Genomic DNA, 20,005 nt, shown 5'->3' with positions numbered 1-20,005 from the left:
CGTGGCCTTAGTATAGGCTTACAGCAATTAAAAACGTACAAAATTTTAAATTTTTACTATATATTGTATGTAAGTTAACATGAGTAGCTAATCCCCAGTAAGAAAGCTAGCGCTTGGTCTCAGTCAGCGCTTTACCGCAAGCAAATTCTTCGCTGGTTGATTATGCTTAGTTTTGATGGAAACGCAGTTATCATTCACCATAGGTAGGCGAGTATTAATATATTAGGAACCGCTTTAAAAATAGATGCCGGCACTACCGGTTTTGAAAAAAATCAATCAGCAAGGACTAATCGAGCCTATGTATAGACAAGCAAGTACTCGTGTGCGGCAACGAATTAAATAAATACATAAATACCTTAATAAACTATGAAAAAGATAAACAAATCGATAATCGCAAGAATCTTAATATCAGACCAAAAAACAATAATGCAATTACGCAAAGATTCAATTTATTATCCCTGCCATTATTTAGAAACAATATGTATTAAATGAGCAAGTATGAAAACCGATATAATGGAAGTAGCATATTTCAAAACACTATTAGATATTAATTTTGTGTACAGTCACCGACTATCACTCGTATCGAGCAGACGTGGGTTTTTTCGCGGTTTTTGTCGCTTGCGACATTGGCAAGTGTCGGGTTACCGATTTTGGCCGCAGTGGCTGGGCAACGAGCTTATGCGCCAGCAGAATGTTACAATGTAAACAAAGTGCATTGCATCATTCTTGCATTACGGTTGTTTTGTAGCTGTTGATGGCCTTCCGTACTTTCTTCGATGATAAAGCCAATGCCAACAACACAGGGCGAGATGCCTCCAACTCAAACTCGTCCTTGAAATTTTGAATGACGCGCAAATTGTGGTTATTCATCTTCTAGAGTTGGGACATGCTTAGCACTGGATCGTGGCTAACGATGTTGAGTAGAGATGACCCTGTTATTATCGCAGAAGAGTGAAAAGTGACGAGATGTGTCCCGTTGTAGTAATCTCCGGACTATCGTCTGTGCTAACTTTCGCAGTGCTCTCGTTGATAATAATAATGCCGTCATTGACTTGTTTTATGGGCTTTAGGTGGCTTGGCTGAGTCTGGCAAAGGGCTGTGTTTCCGGCGTGCAATACTCGTGCGCAGGTGTTTTGCGTTGCCAGTTTACAGACGGCGGCATTCGGCTATGGCTTCATTTTACAGCTGTAGTGTGACGTGTTGGTGTGCCACCGGGAAGATGGTGATTTTCTTACACATAAGCTTGACCCTAGGATACGCTATTAATATATGGACAATATTCTCGGACCTTAACTTTAGCTGATTTCTTCCACACAAGCTTGACCCTCTGATACGCTATTAATATATGGACAATATTCTCGGGCTGAAGGATTCTATCTTTAGATTTTTCGGTCAGGTTAACTATGGGAATTCCGACAGAGTGTTCATTCATAATTGATTTCAAATAATCATGGTCACAAATAGTGGAATTTATTATATCCGCCTTAGCTAGCGTAATTGTGAGTATCAAGTTCGATATTTGATCTATTAATATTCTATTTCTTGCTAATAGTGTTTCATACAAATGCGGTGTGTCAACAAATTCATTTTTTAGGTTTAATTATTTCGTTCACCGAACCAAGACGTTTATTAATTCGTATCTGTGTTTGTGTATTAATAACTACATGTATATTGTTTGCATCAATTAAATTGGATTCGAACCACCTTACTTTTTCAAAATCTGAGGCATCAGGCGTGCCTGCTATTACCTTGAGTGCTAAACCCAAGAAGTCTAAGCTTCTTGCCATTCTGTGGTACAATTTTAGTACGGACAATAATTTTCTTATGTGTTCTGTATGAACTACCCCTAATACTAATAGGATTGCAAGGCCAATCCTATAAAAATAAAAGAAATGAAGATTGAAAATCGTTGTGTGCTTAAACTATGAAAATGCTACCGCTCTCACTTTGTCGGGAGCCACAGCATAGCCTTAGTATAACAATGTAAAAGTAAAAACATAGCGCAGCATTTAATATTTTGCTCTCGCAGAGTGGGCTCTACTCTGCTCTGAGTTTTGTTAGGTAAAAAACTATAGCTCTAGCGAGAGCAAAAAATTAAATGCTGCGCTATGCTCTGGCGCAGCGGTAGCAAAAAATTGGGAGCGGTAGCAGAACGGAGCTAATGAAAACTTTCATGTGCTACACCTCCCGCATGTGTTTGTTGTTTTTTCTTTTTTTGCTATTTTCTGTCATAATATTTGAATTACTGCCTAAAAAAACTGACTAAAGCGGCCCACTCACGACAAATTTGTTTGACAAATCCGTTTGAGTTTGAGGTGGTTTTGTCGTGAGTGGGCATGTTGTCAAACGGATTGAAGGTTTGCGACAAATTTCAAAAACTAACAACCGATTTGTGGATTCGTTTGTCGTGAGTGGCGTGGTTTGCAAACATTTGGTCAGTTGCTTGAATTTTTTGCAGAGTAAACATCAGCGGATAAAAAAATGGCAAGCGTGAGCAAACATTTTTTGGAAGAGTTTATTGAATTATTTAAAAATGAACCGGCCTTATGGCAATGCAAAAGTGAAAATTATAAGAATAAATGCCAAAAAGATAAGTCGTGGAAAAAATCAGCTCCATTGAATTTAATAGTTTTACATGTGAGTGGTTATATCTCTCACATAACCACTCTTTCATCCATTCTTTCTTCATTATTTTTTTTTTTTTTTGCATTTGGCTTTTTTCGCTTCATGCACTGGTGTATTACTAGTAGCGCAATTACATCATACGCGTTATAATCAGACATGTTAACTCCGCGAAGCACACAATGGAAATAAAGTTTGTCAAATCGGTTTGTCGTGAGTGCTCAACCGTCTTCAAACAGATTTGTCAAACAAATTTGTCGTGAGTGGGCCGCTTAAGCATGTATGGATATGAAAATGTTTACTTATTTCTTTCTTTCTTTCTATTTATGAATTACAAAAATTTTCAAATGATGCTTACATCAATTTTGATCAAATGCTTATTATTTGAAATATAATTTTTGTATTTATGAGTTGTATTGAATTTTAACATAAAGAGATAAAAAGTATCCTATGTCCTTACCCTGCTTCTAACCTACCTTCCCACCAATTTTAAGCTAAATCGATTCAGCCGTTCTTGAGTTATAAATGTTGTAACTAATACGACTTTGGTAGTATATAAACTACCAGCTGACCCCGCAGAAATTATGTGTTTTGAAATGAAAAGACACAAATTCCTATTGTGTTGATAATCATTTATTTGCGATTTTTCTACATTTTTTTCAATGTAACGCAGCTTGATAAACAACATTTTTTGGTTTCTGTTCCGGTGCGTAAATGTACTGAGAAGATGGCTTTCCAACTCGTGAGCACGCCACGTATATCTGGCCGTGTAAAAAACATAGCATTTCCAAATTTATGCCACCCACTATGCGACTATCCTGTTGATCGTCATCTAAATGGAAACGGAATACGATTGAACTGAAATGGCAAATCATTAGAACTCAAAAGAAATCCGTATAATTAAGCACTCTGCGCCTTATATTTGATAGGTGCGTCACAATCAGATCGCGAAACATCATAACGACAGAGCCAACTTTGAGACGCAAATGATGCAGTGGCATACCAAGCCTCTCCAAAGAATTTAGAAATTCCACTGGATAATTCACGGCGTCGTCTTCATTGTCAAGATGATCGATCGGTTTGTATGACCGCAAGTCTCACGGAATTTGACTTTGAATCTTCCAGTTTAAGTCAACAACATACGAGGTGTGTTCAAAAAGTATCGCGAATCGTAACTGACAGTTTTCTTCGATTGCAGGGGCGTGGTGCATCATGAGTTCTTGCCACAGGGAAGAACGGTCAATAAGGAATATTACCTGCAAGTTATGCACAATTTGCGCGAAGCAATCCGCCAGAAACGCCCGGATTTGTGGAAGAAAAAATTGGCTTTTGCACCACGATAACGCCCTGCTCACACACATTGTTGCTTGTGCGCAACTTTTTGGCCAAAAACAACACACTAATGATGCCGCAGCCACCGTATTCCCCAGATCTGGCCCCCTGTGACTTTTTCTTGTTCCCTAAACTGAAGAGGCCCATGAAAGGACGGCGTTACGTTTCTCTTGACGAGATAAAGACGGCATTGAAGGAAGAGCTGAAGAAGATAAAAAAAATGATTTTTTGAAGTGCTTCGAAGATTGGAAAAACCGTTGGCACAAGTGTATAATATCCCATGGGGATTACTTTGAAGGGGGCAAAATAGATATTCATGAATAAGTAAATAATTTTTGATAATACTTTTGCAATTAATGAATGTTTTCTGATTGTTGTGCGTCTCGCAGTTATTTTAGAGAATGACCAAAAAGTACATTTCAACCCAGAGAATACGGTACTGCCAGTGGAAACACCGCCAGCAACAAAATTAACATTTACGAGTTTTTTTTTTCAACTTTCGTCAGTGAACCGTTTGCGAGAACTTCCTCTAGTTATTCGGAAATGCCTTGCATCGTCGAAGAAATATTTACGCAGAAAGCAAGGCAAACCAGTAGATTAACATCCAGGGGTGTTCTCAACTAATGCATTAGGACGAATTTACGCAATCCACCTGAAAAACTACGATTGCTTCCACCTTCAGTTACTATTAATTAATGTACGCGGTTGGATAGGATGGACTCATCACGAATGTTTATACGATTATTGGCCAAATTATCGTAAGTACGATTCCTTAGCTGCCACAAATACCTACGAGGTATGTTCAAAAAGTATTGCGAATTTTGTGTTTTTTCAAAAATTATTTATTTATTCATGAATATCTATTTTGTCCCCTTCAAAGTAATCCCCATGAGATATTATACACTTGTGCCAACGGTTTTTCCAATCTTCGAAGCACTTCAAAAAATCATTTTTTTTATCTCCTTTTGCTCCTCCTTCAATGCCGTCTTTATCTCGTCAAGAGAAGCGTAACGTCGTCCTTTCATGGGCCTCTTCAGTTTAGGGAACAAGAAAAAGTCACAGGGGGCCAGATCTAGGGAATACGGTGGCTGCGGCATCATTAGTGTGTTGTTTTTGACCAAAAAGTCGCGCACAAGCAACGATGTGTGTGAGCAGGGGCGTTATCGTGGTGCAAAAGCCAATTTTTGTTCTTCCACAAATCCGGGCGTTTCTGGCGGATTGCTTCGCGCAAATTGCGCATAACTTGCAGGTAATATTCCTTATTAACCGTTCTGTGGCAAGAACTCATGATGCACCACGCCCCTGCAATCGAAGAAAACTGTCAGTTACGATTCGCGATATTTTTTGAACACACCTCGTACATAGTTTTCTCTGCCTGGTTTGTAGAACACTTTTGCGTTGTGAATCCCGAATGAATGCCTTTCATCGTTTGATTTTTGCATTCGTGTTTCTATCTGAGATGGCAAACGTAAGGGGAAAATATTTAATTATCGTGCACCATAGAGGTAATTTTGCAATTTATCTAGAGCTCAGACAATAGTTAACAATTTTCGTAGGGGTGGGTCTGCCCCCATGGAACAGAACTGCACCAATGCCACCTATGGAGACGTCAGTAGTTAGATCAAAGGGCTGCTTGAAATTTGGGTACATGAATATGACATCTTCTGATGCCAGGGTATTTCTCAGTTTATCGAATGCATTACATTGAGTTTCGTCAAACTCAATCGAGACCTTTTTGAATATATGCTTGCTCACCAAACCATTTTCTCCTTCGAGAATGTTGGTTAAAGGCCTTGCTATATCGTTCATTTAGCTTCCTAAAGTCGATTACTAACCGTTTTTCGGTTTCCATTGCCGGGCTGTTATATGGTGACTTGGGTGGTCTAATGGTAACATCTTTAAGTAACTGTTTGATTTCGTTGTTTATAAAATCTGAAACTCCCATAGGGTAAGGGTATTGTTTGGAGTATATGGGCTCGCTCTCTATAGTGCGGATTGTAGGAATAACTGTGGTATTGAATGGCAACGTGTCCTTAGAGGTTGAAAACACCTTTATTCTTTTCAGTTCATGCTTTTGTATTCCTTTTTGATGGACATAGGCACTATTACGTAATCCACATCGGTGAAGTTTACACTTTCACAGTAATGATACTGCAATTGCTCGGATTTTTTATTGTAATTAACAGTGTTTTTACGTAGGTTCAACGCAATTTCTGCTTGCGTTAACAGATCGAATGCTATAATTGCTTCAAATGAGTTAAGTGTGTCTAGCACGAAGAATGGAGAGATTTGGCCAAAAATTTTCAAAGGGCACTTACTAGTTACTTTGCTCGAACCATGTATCGAGCTTACTGTGAAAGGGCTTTCGACAGGAATTACTTCTTGTAGCTCCTTTATGGGCTTAATGTAATTTTTTGCCAATTAATATTTTTCCCAACCCAGCAGTCGTTCGTTCTCTAAAAAATGCAATGAGTCATTATCGCATGATTCGCTATCTTCTTCGATTTTGATTACTTTTGATATTCTTCCGAATCTGGGGCGCTCTGAACAACATTGTTCAAACGTTGCCGCCTTTGTCCTGTGGCCCTATCTGACGTATTGTACCTTTTTTGGACCTGTTCGCCGCTAGTTTGGTGCTTTGGAGGAGTGGTAGCCTGCCTAAACTTAGATGATGAGTCAACTTCTTCATGGTCTTCATTTAGGTTCCTATCTTGATGGCTGTTGTTACCCTGCCTTTTGACAAAATGGGGGTTCCTCTCACCACCACGTTCATCTTTATAGTTTCTGTTCTTTTTCTGCAAAAACTTTGGCATAGGATGCCGAAAATATACTGCGCTCTATGCTCGATTCTGCTTCTCTGGCTGTGCTAATGCAGACGCTAAATCTTTTGGCTGTGGCGGAAAAAAATTTTCAAGCCAGAAATGAAGGCGCGGATCTGCTCTGACCTCATCGGTGAGCAATGTAGCCTGCTTCGCCACGTGTGACATTAAAATCTTGTTTGTGACTAGGGTCAACTTCTTTTCGACCTCATTATAATATTCCATGAGACTTAATTCCCCTTGTCTACCATTTCGAGGCCCTGCCTCAATAGACGTAGCGAAGTCTTATCTGCATATGAGTCATCCAGTATTATTGCATCGAAATTAAGTACTGTGTTATGAGACACTAGCACTGCCCTAGCTGCACCTCTTACTTTATTTCTGATAATTGTTATCGCTTGGTAAGGCGTGCTGCCGTTAAATGGTTTAAACTTTAAACAGCTCGTACGCGTCTACTGCCGATTTCCTCCATGACACGTACTCTTTAGACCCCCCGCTAAACACGGGAATTGACTTAATTATATCGAGAGGAATATCGCACCTGATTTCTGGATTCACTGAAATTCTTTGATGAACTTCCACTTGTGGCGCTTGAACGTACAAATTGTTAACTTTTGCGCTCATATCATTAAGCTGTGCCAGCAATCGTTGTTCTTGCTACGCCAATGCTGGGCTAACAGCGATCTGCACTAGCCTTGTACTTGATTAATATTTATGTCGCTTTGAGTGTGGCTATCGCTAACTTCTACGTTCACCTGATAGTTGCTTTCAACTGTGTTCCACTCTATTTCACTATATAATTCTACTTCAATATTTTCAATTGGTTCTAAGCAGCTCATATGCGCTATTATAATATATTACACCGAAACTTTTATATTGTCGCGAAATATATACAAGTATGAACCGCTTAAGTATGAAGCAGGTATGTAAATATTTTATGTTATATTCTTTATATAGTACTTTTATTTAGAATAACTTGATATAAACATATCAGGCAGCGGTTTTGTTACAATTTTGGTATGATTTGAAAAAATATTGTATTGAACTTACATATTACGAGACATTCCTAATCTATGAGCAAAGATTCTCATTCGTTAGCCGCCAATTATGTTGTTTCCTCTGACGATTATGTTATTGTCCTTTCACGGTCAATATGAATGCAATTTTGTAACGGAATTGTGTTGTATCCTCTGACGATTATGTTATTTTCCCTTCAGAGTCAAATAAGAAGGCAATGTTGTAACGGCGAGGCCGTAGCAAGTATGTTTATTATAGATCAAATACAAAACACGAACTGAATTTAACCTTTAACTTATGAGGTCAAATTTCGAAACGTAGACTTAAAGGTAGTAGTAAATTTTACACCATTTTGATTGTTAAAATTTATTAGAGATTTTTTTATTATAATACTTACAAATTTCATCAAACTGACTTAAATTAATACTAATTACAGTATTTGGAAAGAAAATTTTAAACTCTTTGTATTTTTTTGAAAAATGTGTCGTTTATTTTAGAAGCCTTTTTTATGATTATGAGAAAATCAAAACACAAGGTGTAAAATTTACTACCACGTCATAAGTTAAAGGTTAATATTGAACTCTAAAAATATTCTTCTTCTTTACTGGCGTAGACACCGCTTACTCGAGTTCACAACAGAGTGCCAGTCGTTTCTACTTTTCGCTACGTGGCGCCAATCGGATATTCCTCTTCCTCTGCTTCCCCCGGCGGGTACTGTGTCGAATACTTTCAGAGCAGGAGTGTCCTAGCCAGCGTAGCCGCTGCCTTTTAATTCGTTGATTTATGTCAATGTCGTCGCATATCTCGTACAGCTCATCGTTCCATCAAATGCGATATTCGCCGTGGCCAATGCGCATAGGATCATAAATCTTTCGCAGAACCTTCCTCGCGAAAACTCGTAACGTCGACTCGTCGGCTGTTGTCATCGTTCAAGACTCTGCACCATATAGCAGAACGGGAATTATGAGCGACTTATAGAGTTTGGCTTTTGTTCGTCGAGATAGGACTTTACCTTTCAATGGCCTACTCAGTCCGAAGTAGCACCTGTTGGCAAGAGTTATCCTGCGTTGGATTTCCAGGCTGACATTGTTGGTGGTGTTAATACTGCTTCCTAAATAGCCGAAATTTTCCACAACTTCAAAGTTATAACTGTCAACAGTGACGTGAGAGCCAAGTCGTGAGTGCGACGACTGTTTGTTTGATGACAGGAGATATTTCGTCTTGCCCTCGTTCACTGCCCAGACCCATTTGCTTTGCTTCCTTGTCCAGTCTGGAGAAAGCAGAACTAACGGCGCGGGTGTTGAGGCCGATGACATCAATACCTGCTCGATTAAGTTCTGCAGCTCGAATAATTTTCTCCAGCAACAGATCGAAGAAGTCGCACGATAGGGAGTCGCCTTGTCTGAAACCTCGTTTGTTATCGAAAGGCTCGAAGAGCTCCTTCCCGATCCTGACGGAGGATTTTTTGTTGCTCAACGTCAGCTTACACAGCCGTATTAGATTTGCGGGGATACCAAATTCAGACATCGCGGCATAAAGGCAGCTCCTTTTCGTGCTGTCGAAAGCAGCTTTGAAATCGACGAAGAGGTAGTGTGTGTCGATTCTCCTTTCACGGGTCTTTTCCAAGATCTTTCACACAATACGCTCGATAGAACCTTATATACTATGTTGAGGAGGCTTATCCCACGGTAGTTGGCGTAGATTGTGGGGTCTCCCTTTTTATGGATTGGGCATAGCACACTTAAATTCCAATCGTTGGGCATTCTTTCGTCCGACCGTATTTTGCAAAGAAGCTGATGCATGCTCCTTATCAGCTATTCGCCGCCGTGTTTGAATAGCTTGGCCGGCAATCCATCGGCCCCCGCCGCTTTGTTGTTCTTCAGGCGGGTAATTGCTATTCGAACTTCTTCATGGCCGGGCAATGGAACGTCTTCTTTATCGTCATCGATTGGGGAATCGGGTTCGCCTTCTCCTGTTGTTGTACGTTCACTGCCATTCAGCAGGTTTGGAGAAGTGTTCTCACCATAATTTAAGTATGCTCTGGGCATCGGTGACTAGATCACCTTTGGGGGTTCTATAAGAGTTTGCTCCGGTCTTGAAACCTTCTGTAAGCCGCCGCATTTTTTCGTAGAATTTTCGTGCATTACCCTTGTCGGCCAGCTTTTCAAGCTCTTCATACTCACGCATTTCGGCCTCTTTCCTTTTCTGTCTGCAAATCCGTCTCGCTTCCCTCTTGAACTCTCGGTATCTATCCCATCCCGCACGTGTTGTGGTCGCTCGTAACGTTGCGAGGTAGGCAGTCTGTTTTCTCTCTGCTGCGACACGGCACTCCCCGTCGTAGCAGCTGTTCTTTTGCATTTTCCGAAAACCAATGGTTTCGGTTGCAGCTGTACGTAAGGAGTTTGAAATGCCGTCCCACAGTTCCCTTATACCGAGTTGTTAACGAGCGCTCTCAGAGAGCAGGAGTGCAAACCGAGTAGAAAATCGTTCGGCTGCCTGTTGTGATTGCAGCTTCTCGACGTCGGACCTTGCGAATCTTGTCTGCAACAAGATAGTGGTCCGAGTCGATGTTGGGACCTCGGAGCGTATGCATGTCTAGAACACTGGAGACGTGTCTTCCGTAGTGCCAAAATATAGAAGGTATCACCCAGGCGTTAAAGTCGCCAAGCACGATTTTGACATCGTGGCGGGGGCATCTCTCATAGGTGCGCTCCAAGCACTCATAAAAGGCATATTTGGTCACATCGTCCTTCTCTTCCGTCGGGGCGAGGGCGCAAATCAGCGATATGTTGAAGAACCTCGCTTTGATGCGGATTGTGGCTAGACGTTCATTCACCGCAGTGAATGATAGTACTCGGCGACGGAGTCTCTCTCCCACCACGAATCCCACACCAAAATTGCGCTCCTTTATATGGCCACTGTAGTAAGTACCACAAGGACCTACTCGTCTCTGTCCTTGTCCCGTCCATCGCATTTCTTGGACGGCGGTGATGTCAGCCTTTATTTTCACGAGGACGTCAAACAGCTGGGCAGGGCAGCTTCCCAATTAAGAGACCGGACATTCCAGGTGCATGCCCTCAATTCGTAGTCGTTATTTCGTTTGCCATGGTCGTCATCAAAAGGGGGGTCTCTCATCCGAGGCTGTTAGTGGTTTTTCATTGGGGGTGTTTTTTACGTGGCGGGTCCCAAACCCAGCGCACAACCCTGCGGAGGGGATGTTTCGCCTTCTCACTTTAGCTCGCCTTCAAACGGATGTTCTTAGGCTACCCAGAGGATACTTGTTCAAAGACCGGAAGTCGTGAGCTGCTTGAGTCATTTGTAAAAGAATCGTTTCTGTCCACTCCCAAGAGAATGGCAATCAGAGAACTTTCCTCACTTGCGTGAACTTCTACACAGGACTCATCTTCCTCTTAAAATATTATTAAACCTAAAATCATAGGTGTGCGTTACTATATTCGGCAAGCAAAATCAGCATACGCCAACACATTCGCTTGCGACATAGGCAAGTGTCGGGTTACCGTTCCTGGCCGCAGTGTCTGGGCAACCAACTTATGCGCCAGCAGAATGTTGCAATGTAAACAAAGTGCATTGCGTCATTCTTGCATTTCACAAACAAAAAGTACAATTGCACTTGCCCACGTACAAAGTTGTGTATAAATTGCACAGGAAACAATCTATTTTTGCAATCGAAAGAAACATAAAAATTGCAAGTAAAAAACAAAGGTACAATGAAAGAAGCGATTAACATATGTAAAAATCAAACTCCATCAATTGTTGGTAGCCCTTTGTTCGCATCTATTATCAGTAACCCAATTATGAATAACAACCAAAAAAACACTTTAAAGGAAATAACACAAAGGGAACCAAGTATACGAATTCTTATCACAACGTATAACCGAATACCAAAACCTTCTACCTGCGTAAAAAACTATGAAATCCCTTCCCAAAACATTAATACCTCAAACAGCTTTACCTACAAGAACAATGCCTAAAACCATATCAGCATCGAAAAATCACTAAATCCCAACGCAGATGCTTCAAATAATTCTCCTTTCACTAGTTCTTCTCTTTATGCATACAACAAAAAACCATCACCAACTAATAAACAAGACCCACAATAATGAACATATAATATGTACACACATATACTAATATAATACTCTCACAACTGTCTAAAAATCTTTCAATGGTTTCAATTTTACAGTGGAACATCCACGGATATTTCAATAATTATGACGAACCTTCAGTCTTATTTTTATAAGAAACACATATACATACGTCAAATTTTCTATCCTAAACCTTCATTTGGCTACAATGGATATTTCTTTAATAACCCTCAATGCTATATTGGAAAGCAAACAAGGAGTTGAAATTTTGGTAAAAGAAGACCTTACTCACTACCGCGATTGAGATACTAATCAACCCGAAAATAACAGTATTTAATATATACGAGTACATCTTCTTTCTTTCTCCTGTTCAGACATTTTACATATGTATTTTGAATACACTACAATGTCATATACTATACTTTGGATAGGTGATTTCAACTCATGGAGCCCCATTTGGGGTTCCCCTCCATACAAAAAGTGAAGATGCCTTATTATGCAGTAATCTCACAGTTTTAAACAACGGCAGTCCTACACAATTCTCCACCAATCCACCAATATTTTTCTTTTATGTTCTCGGAACGTCCTTTGTGGCTATCATGGTAGTGACTACTTCCCTTTTATGACAGAAATCGGATTTCACGCAGACGCGTCAATAAAATTGTTCAAACCAATTTTTCTAACAAACAAAGCCTCTCATAAATTTATTGTTTCATACTTCATACCAAGAATCATTTCAACACCGCTATAGGCCACGTTCGAATAGTGAACTAGAAAATCTTAAATCACTAAAACGCAATAGCTGGTATAAGTAACGGGTGGCGCAAAAACTACATTCCTTCAGTCCTGTTGGAACCACATATTTTCCAATCCCAATTCATCAAGTTGCGGCAAAAAGGACTCGTTGATCATTGCTCTGTAGCGCTCACCACTCACAGTAACCGTTTGGCCCGCGACGCCTTCGAAGAAAAAAGATCCGATGACTCCTCCAGCGAAAACAGTACATCATACAGTGACTTTGAGCGGGTGCATGGCTTTTCGTTGGTTACATGCTGAATTTCAGTGCCCCAAAAGCGTAAATTTTGCTTATTTACGTATCCGCTAAGATGGAAATGGGCATCATCATTCATGATTATTTTTGATGAAAAATCATCTGCCTATTGGTTATGATTAAGGATGGCTTGAGCGTATGTGAGACGCGATTGGCGGCCAGCAGCTAACAGCTTATGCACCGTCTGGACTTTGGACGGAAACATCTTCAAATCTTGTACCAAAATTCGCTGTAAACACCTTCGAATGATACCCATTTGCGTGGCACGTCGTCTGGTCGATGTCGACGGCGCTTCCATGACGTTGTGCCAGAATCTTTGAGGCGAGCAGCTAAACGTCGCAATGTTTCACCAATAGGCGTCGTACGGCCAGGAAATCTGCGACGAAATTCATGTTGTGCCAAAGTCACTGACCGATTTTTGGTCAAACAAATAGCCACCAATAACCCGCGTTCTGGAGCAGTGTATCGTACTATTGTTTATTTACGTGCATTTCACATGTGTTTACTACACCAATGTCAAAACAGAACTAACATTAGAGGTCAATTGCAAAATTTATAACATCTTCTGATAGGAGGACATCTTTTGCGCCACCCTGTATAAAGATAAACGTAGCTTTCTAGACCTTTTAACATATAAACGCGACAATGCTATTTTTAAACGACAAGCAAAACCGACAAAAAAAAGTTTGGAAGAATTTACTCAAAATACCAATTCCGAAACTTTCCCTCAATAGGTTTGGCGGAATATAAGACACTTGTCTGGCGGGAAAAAATGTAGTACTGTTAATTACTTAAACACCCAATCTGGGTTAACAAATGACCTACTATTGTAATCAAATTGAAAGGTGAATATTTAATTTATACTCCGCGTGTTTATCGAATCGGTAAATTTCTGTAAGTGTGTAGTACTGTTAGTAGTAATATTCATTAGTACTATTTATTATGTGTGAATTTATTGAACAAAGAAGTGTGATAATGCACCAATTCTTACTGCATTGGTTGTTCGTGATTATTTCGCTACATTTTCAACTATTTTCGTGCTGCAACCACCGCATTCGCCTGATTTACCTTTGTGTAACTTTTAGCTATTAATCAAATTCACATAACCACTCCGAGGACACCGTTTTGACTCAATTGAGGATATAAAAGCTGAATCGAAGAAGGCTCTGATGCCCATCACGACGGAGGATTTTTCCAAGTGCTATGATAACTGGAAAAAACTGGCACAAGTGTATTTCAGCGAATGGGATTATTTTGAAGGAAATGAAATGGACAAAATTCATCTTTCATTATGATCACAGTAGTATATCATAGTGAACGCGTTCGCCTCGTACTGGAGCTAGTATTGTTGTGATTCTTCAGTTTGTGGCTGAAAAAAAAAATCTCTAAACCATATATTCCTAGCGACAATCTTGGCAATTTAGCGCTAAATTTAGAATCAAATATTTCTTCTGACAAGTTTCATGACGCAATACCCACCTCCACAAATGAAACTCCTAGTTTAGACAGGATTAAAAATATAATAGTAAATCTTTACAATTAAATACGATAGACGGTATATACCCTCAAAGATAGAAGATAGCTAAAGTCATTCCTATACCGAAACCTTTGGAGAAAATAATCCCTAACGATTGATTTGGTATAGAAGAATAGACTAAACACTCACAACCAAGTCGCTTTCCGATAAAACCAAGGTAAAATAGACGCCCTTTTATACTTCAAGCAAAGTTCTAAAACATATAGATAATTGAAAACTAGAACTGAAAATATACAATATACACAGAATGTTCTAACTAATCGTAAATTTCGGGTTAAAGTTCACAATCATGTTTCTCACTGTTTTCCGCTAGATAATGGAGTTCGTCAAGATTTCCCTTTATCTGTCGTCATATTTATAATTGTATTTAATGAAATTAGCCAGATTCTATCCAGTTACCCAGTCGGCCATTGTATGTATGCAGATGATATTTTGATATTTTCATTTCTTCATTTGAGTAACGTCAAACTAGCTTTTACGGTAATATTTAATAATACGCGTATATTCAATTGGTCTCTCACATCTCGCGCTAAGTTATCATTAGATAAATATACCTACATATCTGTCGTAAAAGAAACTGTAATAATATTAACAGCATGGCAGTAGCAGAGCCTAAGAGCATTTTAAACCTCCAGTACCAAAAGCATACTTGCTGAATACGACCATGAAATTGATATTCCCCTTACAATTACATAAGTCTTCGAAAATTTGCATGCACCCTCCATGGGTTCTACCCTCTTCCGTTACAGAAGGCAAATTAATGGAATAAAGCTTCTACGAACGTTGCGGTATATAAACAACTCTTTATGCAACGCGAAAGAGTGCTCAAATCAGAAGGATCGTTTACACAGATGTGTCAAAAAGCTTCCACAACACGGCTATGCAGTGGAGCATACGCCATAAAAAAAGCAATCTAATGGATCACGACCAGGCAAATAAGTAATCTGTACCGACAGTCTTACAAGAATCACAGCCGCTCAAAATACATCCAACGGCAGCTCTCTAATTAGAGATTTCAGGTAGCGAACTTCGCTGATAGAGAAAAAAACGCCACTCGCAGTCCATACATTTGCGTGAAAACTTATGAAAGCAACGACATTTTTCAATTCGTTAAAAACTACTCAAAGCTTAAAACGAGAGCGGCATGGGGTTCTTTTGATAACAATTGTCGACTCACATTCGGAACTTAGAAAATATCCTTCCGGATGCAGAATTCCGGAGATCAAAATGTTCACACGACTTCGCTTAAGACACTGTATCTTAACTCACCAACATATTCTGGAACGGAACATAACTTCCAGCTGCCGGTTATGCAACAGTTCAACAAACCATATAGAACACATAACGAACTTCTGTCCTGCGCTTTGTAACATATCACGAGATTTCCTATCCCTCGAAACTTTTCCAAGAACCAACAACTGTCAATATAAAAAATATTTACACTTTCATCCCCAGAGCCCAATTAAAGCATATTATTTAAAATCAACTAAATATCATTATCACAGCTTTGTATACAATATATTCCACATATACTCGTACTACAGCTTAAAACAATTCAATTTCGGCACATACTTCTAATCACAAGCATACGCATTGTAAATATTGGTTTTAGGATTTGAATGAATATATATATACTAAATAAATAAATAAAAAATATAATTTACATATACGAGGGCTGCTATATATATTTCTGGCCTAATAATGAAAATAGGCATATTTATCAACGAAAATGGTTTTTTTTCGTTGGATTTGGCTCGTCTTGGAAGACCCACACGGTCGATTGCTGTTTTGTTTCGGGCTCATACGCATAGATCCATGATTCGTCACCTGTGACAATCTTATAAACGTCTTTTGAAGCACCGCGATCGTATTTTTTCAGCATTTCTTTACACCAATCCACACGAGCCTTTTTTTGAGCGATTGTCAAATTGTGCGGGATCCAACGAGAACAAACCTTTTTTACGGCCAGGTGTTCATGCAATATCGAATGTATGCTGGTGGGAGAAATGCATAGGCATGCCTCTATCTGAAGGTATGTTACATGACGGTCTTGCATTATCAGTTCACGTACGGCATCGATGTTTTCTGGCACAACGGCTGTTTTTGGACGACCTTCACGGAAATCGTCTTTGAGCGAGCGTCGGCCACGATTGAATTCGTTGTAACAGTTTTTCACAGTGCTATAGGATGGTGCTTCATACCCATACAAAGATTCTAGTTCATTGATGCACTCTTGTCGTGATAATCCACGTCGAAAGTTATGAAAAATGATCGCACGAAAATGTTCACGAGTTAATTCCATTTTTTGGCCGAGATGATTTTGTTAATTCCCTGTAAATAAAACAATTCACGATTAAATCACAAAACGTTCTGAGTGATGTTATGCTAAAAAATGTCAAGCTTTCCAATGAAAATGTCAGATTGCACCTGGCAACACTTAGTGTTGCCTAGTCCAGAAATATATGCAGCAGCCTATGTATTCTTTGGAGGCTGTAATATTTATAACTTATATTTGTACTACACATACATATATACCTATAATACTTCCACATTAAGCATAACCCTAACTCATAACTAAAGCTTAAAGGTTTAATAACTTAAATGAAAGTACTTTTTTGGACGAGCCTAAATCGCCAAACAAGGTGCAAACACTGGACATACATAGATGCTTCATAATTTTAGACACCGGTGCGACTAACTATTATTGTAGACCAAATATAATAGGGTGTCTAAAGGAGTTAGCAATAAAGAAAATAGTAAAAACTATTAACGGATCACTACAATAACTCACTATTAATAAGTAGAAATATTCAATATTAAAAAACATATTTTTGACATAGAGAATATACATAGAAGCAATACTCTGTAATCTACTTAATGCCCAATGCACCCAATGCTACCCAATGCAAAAATTGACTTCGAAAATGGACTATTAATCCATAATGGGAAAGAGGAAAACAATTATTTTAAAAATTTTAATGAAAAAACTAATCGAAAAAATTAATATAATTTGGGACAAAAAATATTAAATAACCAGCCGAAGAAAATACCGGAAATACTAAAAATAAAGCAAATATTAAAATTGTAGAACAAAAGAGTTCTACAGCGCCATCCGAAAAAATTACCGAAAATATTATTTTATAAAACTATTTTTCTTTAAATTTAAATAAATAGTTTAAAAAACCTGAATGTGAATTTCGCATTTATTTAATGATAGCCATATTTCTGAATATTATATCTATTTACAAAGTGATAATGAAAATAAAGAGGGAAATGAAAAAGAAAGTTTAGTAAACTAAAACTAATAAAGAATTCAATAACATTTTTTCAAAAGTAAATACAGGGTTGTCATTTCGAACAAGTATATATAAGAGCTGAAATTTGTACAACAAGAGACTCCCTCTTTGGAGAAAACAATATCCTTATCCATTGGCTGCAAACAATTTCGTTAAGGAATAACTGAAAAACTTTTGAATAATGGAAATGTCACCTATTTTTATAGGTCCTAAGAAGGGAACCAATGATGATAGCACATCTTGTCTATAAAAAAATGGAACCACTATTGCAGATATGTACCCATTACGTTTATACAATTTTATCAAATTTAGGGAGGTCAAGTTATTTTTCAACATTCGACTTAGAATCGGCAACAATGGTAAACTCGAGTGTTTAAGAATGCCGTTTGGTTTGAAAAATACTCCTGGAATATTGCAAAGAGCAATGGCCAACATTTTAAGGGAGTGTATTGGAAACTACATACATTATATTATATCAACATTTAGATGAGCAAAGAGTTCATTTAAAAGTGGTAATTTTTAAAATGACAAAATAAAAACATCAGTAGAAAATTTAATATTTTATAAGAGAGTTTTTGGGTTATACTGTAACAAAAAACATAAAAAAATTAAAACAATTTTTGAATTTCCAAAACCAAAAATAATACGACAACAGTTAAGCCTTTTAGGTTTAACAGGCTTCTTCTTCTTTATTCTTCTTTACTGGGTTAGACACCGCTTACGCGATTATAGCCGAGTCAACAACAGCGCGCCAGTCGTTTCTTCTCTTCGCTACGTGGCGCCAATTGGATATTCCAAGCGCAGCCAGGTCCTTCTCCACTTGGTCCTTCCAACGGAGTGGAGGTCTTCCACTTCCTTTGCTTCCCGCGGCGGGTACTGCGTCGAATACTTTCAGAGCTGGAGTGTTTTCATCCATCCGGACAACATGACCTAGCCAGCGTAGCCGCTGTCTTTTAATTCGCTGAACTATGTCAATGTCGTCGTATATCTCGTACAGCTCATCGTTCCATCGAATGCGATATTCGCCGTGGCCAACGCGCAAAGGACCATAAATCTTTCGCAGAACTTTTCTCTCGAAAACTCGCAACGTCGACTCATCGGTTGTTGTCATCGTCCAAGCCTCTGCACCATATAGCAGGACGAGAATTATGAGCGACTTATAGAGTTTGGCTTTTGTTCACCGAGAGAGGACTTTACTTTTCAATTGCCTACTCAGTCCGAAGAAGCACCTGTTGGCAAGAGTAATCCTGCGTTGGATTTCCAGGCTGACATTGTTGGTGGTGGTAATGCTGGTTCCTAAATAGACGAAATTATCTACAACTTCAAAGTTATGACTGTCAACAGTGACGTGGGGGCCATGTCGTGAGTGCGACGACTGTTTGTTTGATGACAGGAGAGATTTCGTCTTGCCCTCGTTCACTGCCAGACCCATTTGCGTTGCTTCCTTGCCCAGTTTGGAGAAAGTAGAACTAACGGCGCGGGAGAAATGAAATAGCCTGAATTAAAAGCTTAAGCTTTGGCGTCCTTCTTTATTGAGGTGAATCTTAAGACTAACTTGCTTTTCATTATTACTTAGCTTACTTACTACTTATCCTAATGCTTACTGTACTAACATTCTTTTTTAGTTCGCTGCTAATATAAGGACTAACTGTTTTATCAGCCCACATTAGCTTGTTTACTCATATGTATATATTTATGTATATATATATTTTATATATATGTATATAAATATATATTTATGTTTTAGTTAAGTTGGCGTTAGCATACCCGAAATACTCTTACTCTCTTGTTCCACAACAAAGCTAATGTGGAACCCAATTCTATGTTAGTACAATATTAAGCATTTACTATCTACATACATACATTACTACATGTTTAGAGTGTAGGAATGTAACTCCTCCACCCTTTGATTTGAGATTCTCCTGGATCTCATTGCTTATTCGTAAGTTTACATAAATCATTCAGTATATGAATTCTTTTGTACATAATTTCGTTAACAATTTTAATTTGTTTTTTTTTTGTATAGAAAAATTCAATATTATTTTTAATTACAATAGTTATGGTTTTTTGTGAAAGAAAATTTATTCTAGTTCTTTTATATTGAAAATATAAATAAAGACTTTTCTTAACATATTTTTTTCAATTTTAACTCTTTTTGTTCCAATTTGTATTCCATCTGATTTGGAATCTTTCATTGAATTGTTTTTATTATTTTACATATTATA

The 20,005-nt window shown here is 38.6% G+C and overlaps 2 protein-coding genes across 12 annotated transcripts in view; both read left to right on the top strand.

The window, feature by feature from the left end:
• LOC105222100 (electroneutral sodium bicarbonate exchanger 1) overlaps positions 1 to 20,005 on the top strand; it is a 762,556-nt gene that overhangs the window by 167,492 nt on the left and 575,059 nt on the right. The gene's annotated exons all lie outside the window — the stretch shown is intronic.
• Positions 1 to 20,005, top strand: part of LOC125780363 (zinc finger BED domain-containing protein 4-like) — a 298,323-nt gene that overhangs the window by 85,835 nt on the left and 192,483 nt on the right. The window lies entirely within an intron of this gene.

The sequence above is a fragment of the Bactrocera dorsalis genome, chromosome 1, assembly GCF_023373825.1.
Source record: "Bactrocera dorsalis isolate Fly_Bdor chromosome 1, ASM2337382v1, whole genome shotgun sequence".
In the NCBI taxonomy this organism is placed as follows: Eukaryota; Metazoa; Arthropoda; class Insecta; order Diptera; family Tephritidae; genus Bactrocera; species Bactrocera dorsalis.
Note: the sequence above shows the minus strand (reverse complement) of the source record. Positions and strands in the feature narration are given on the sequence as shown.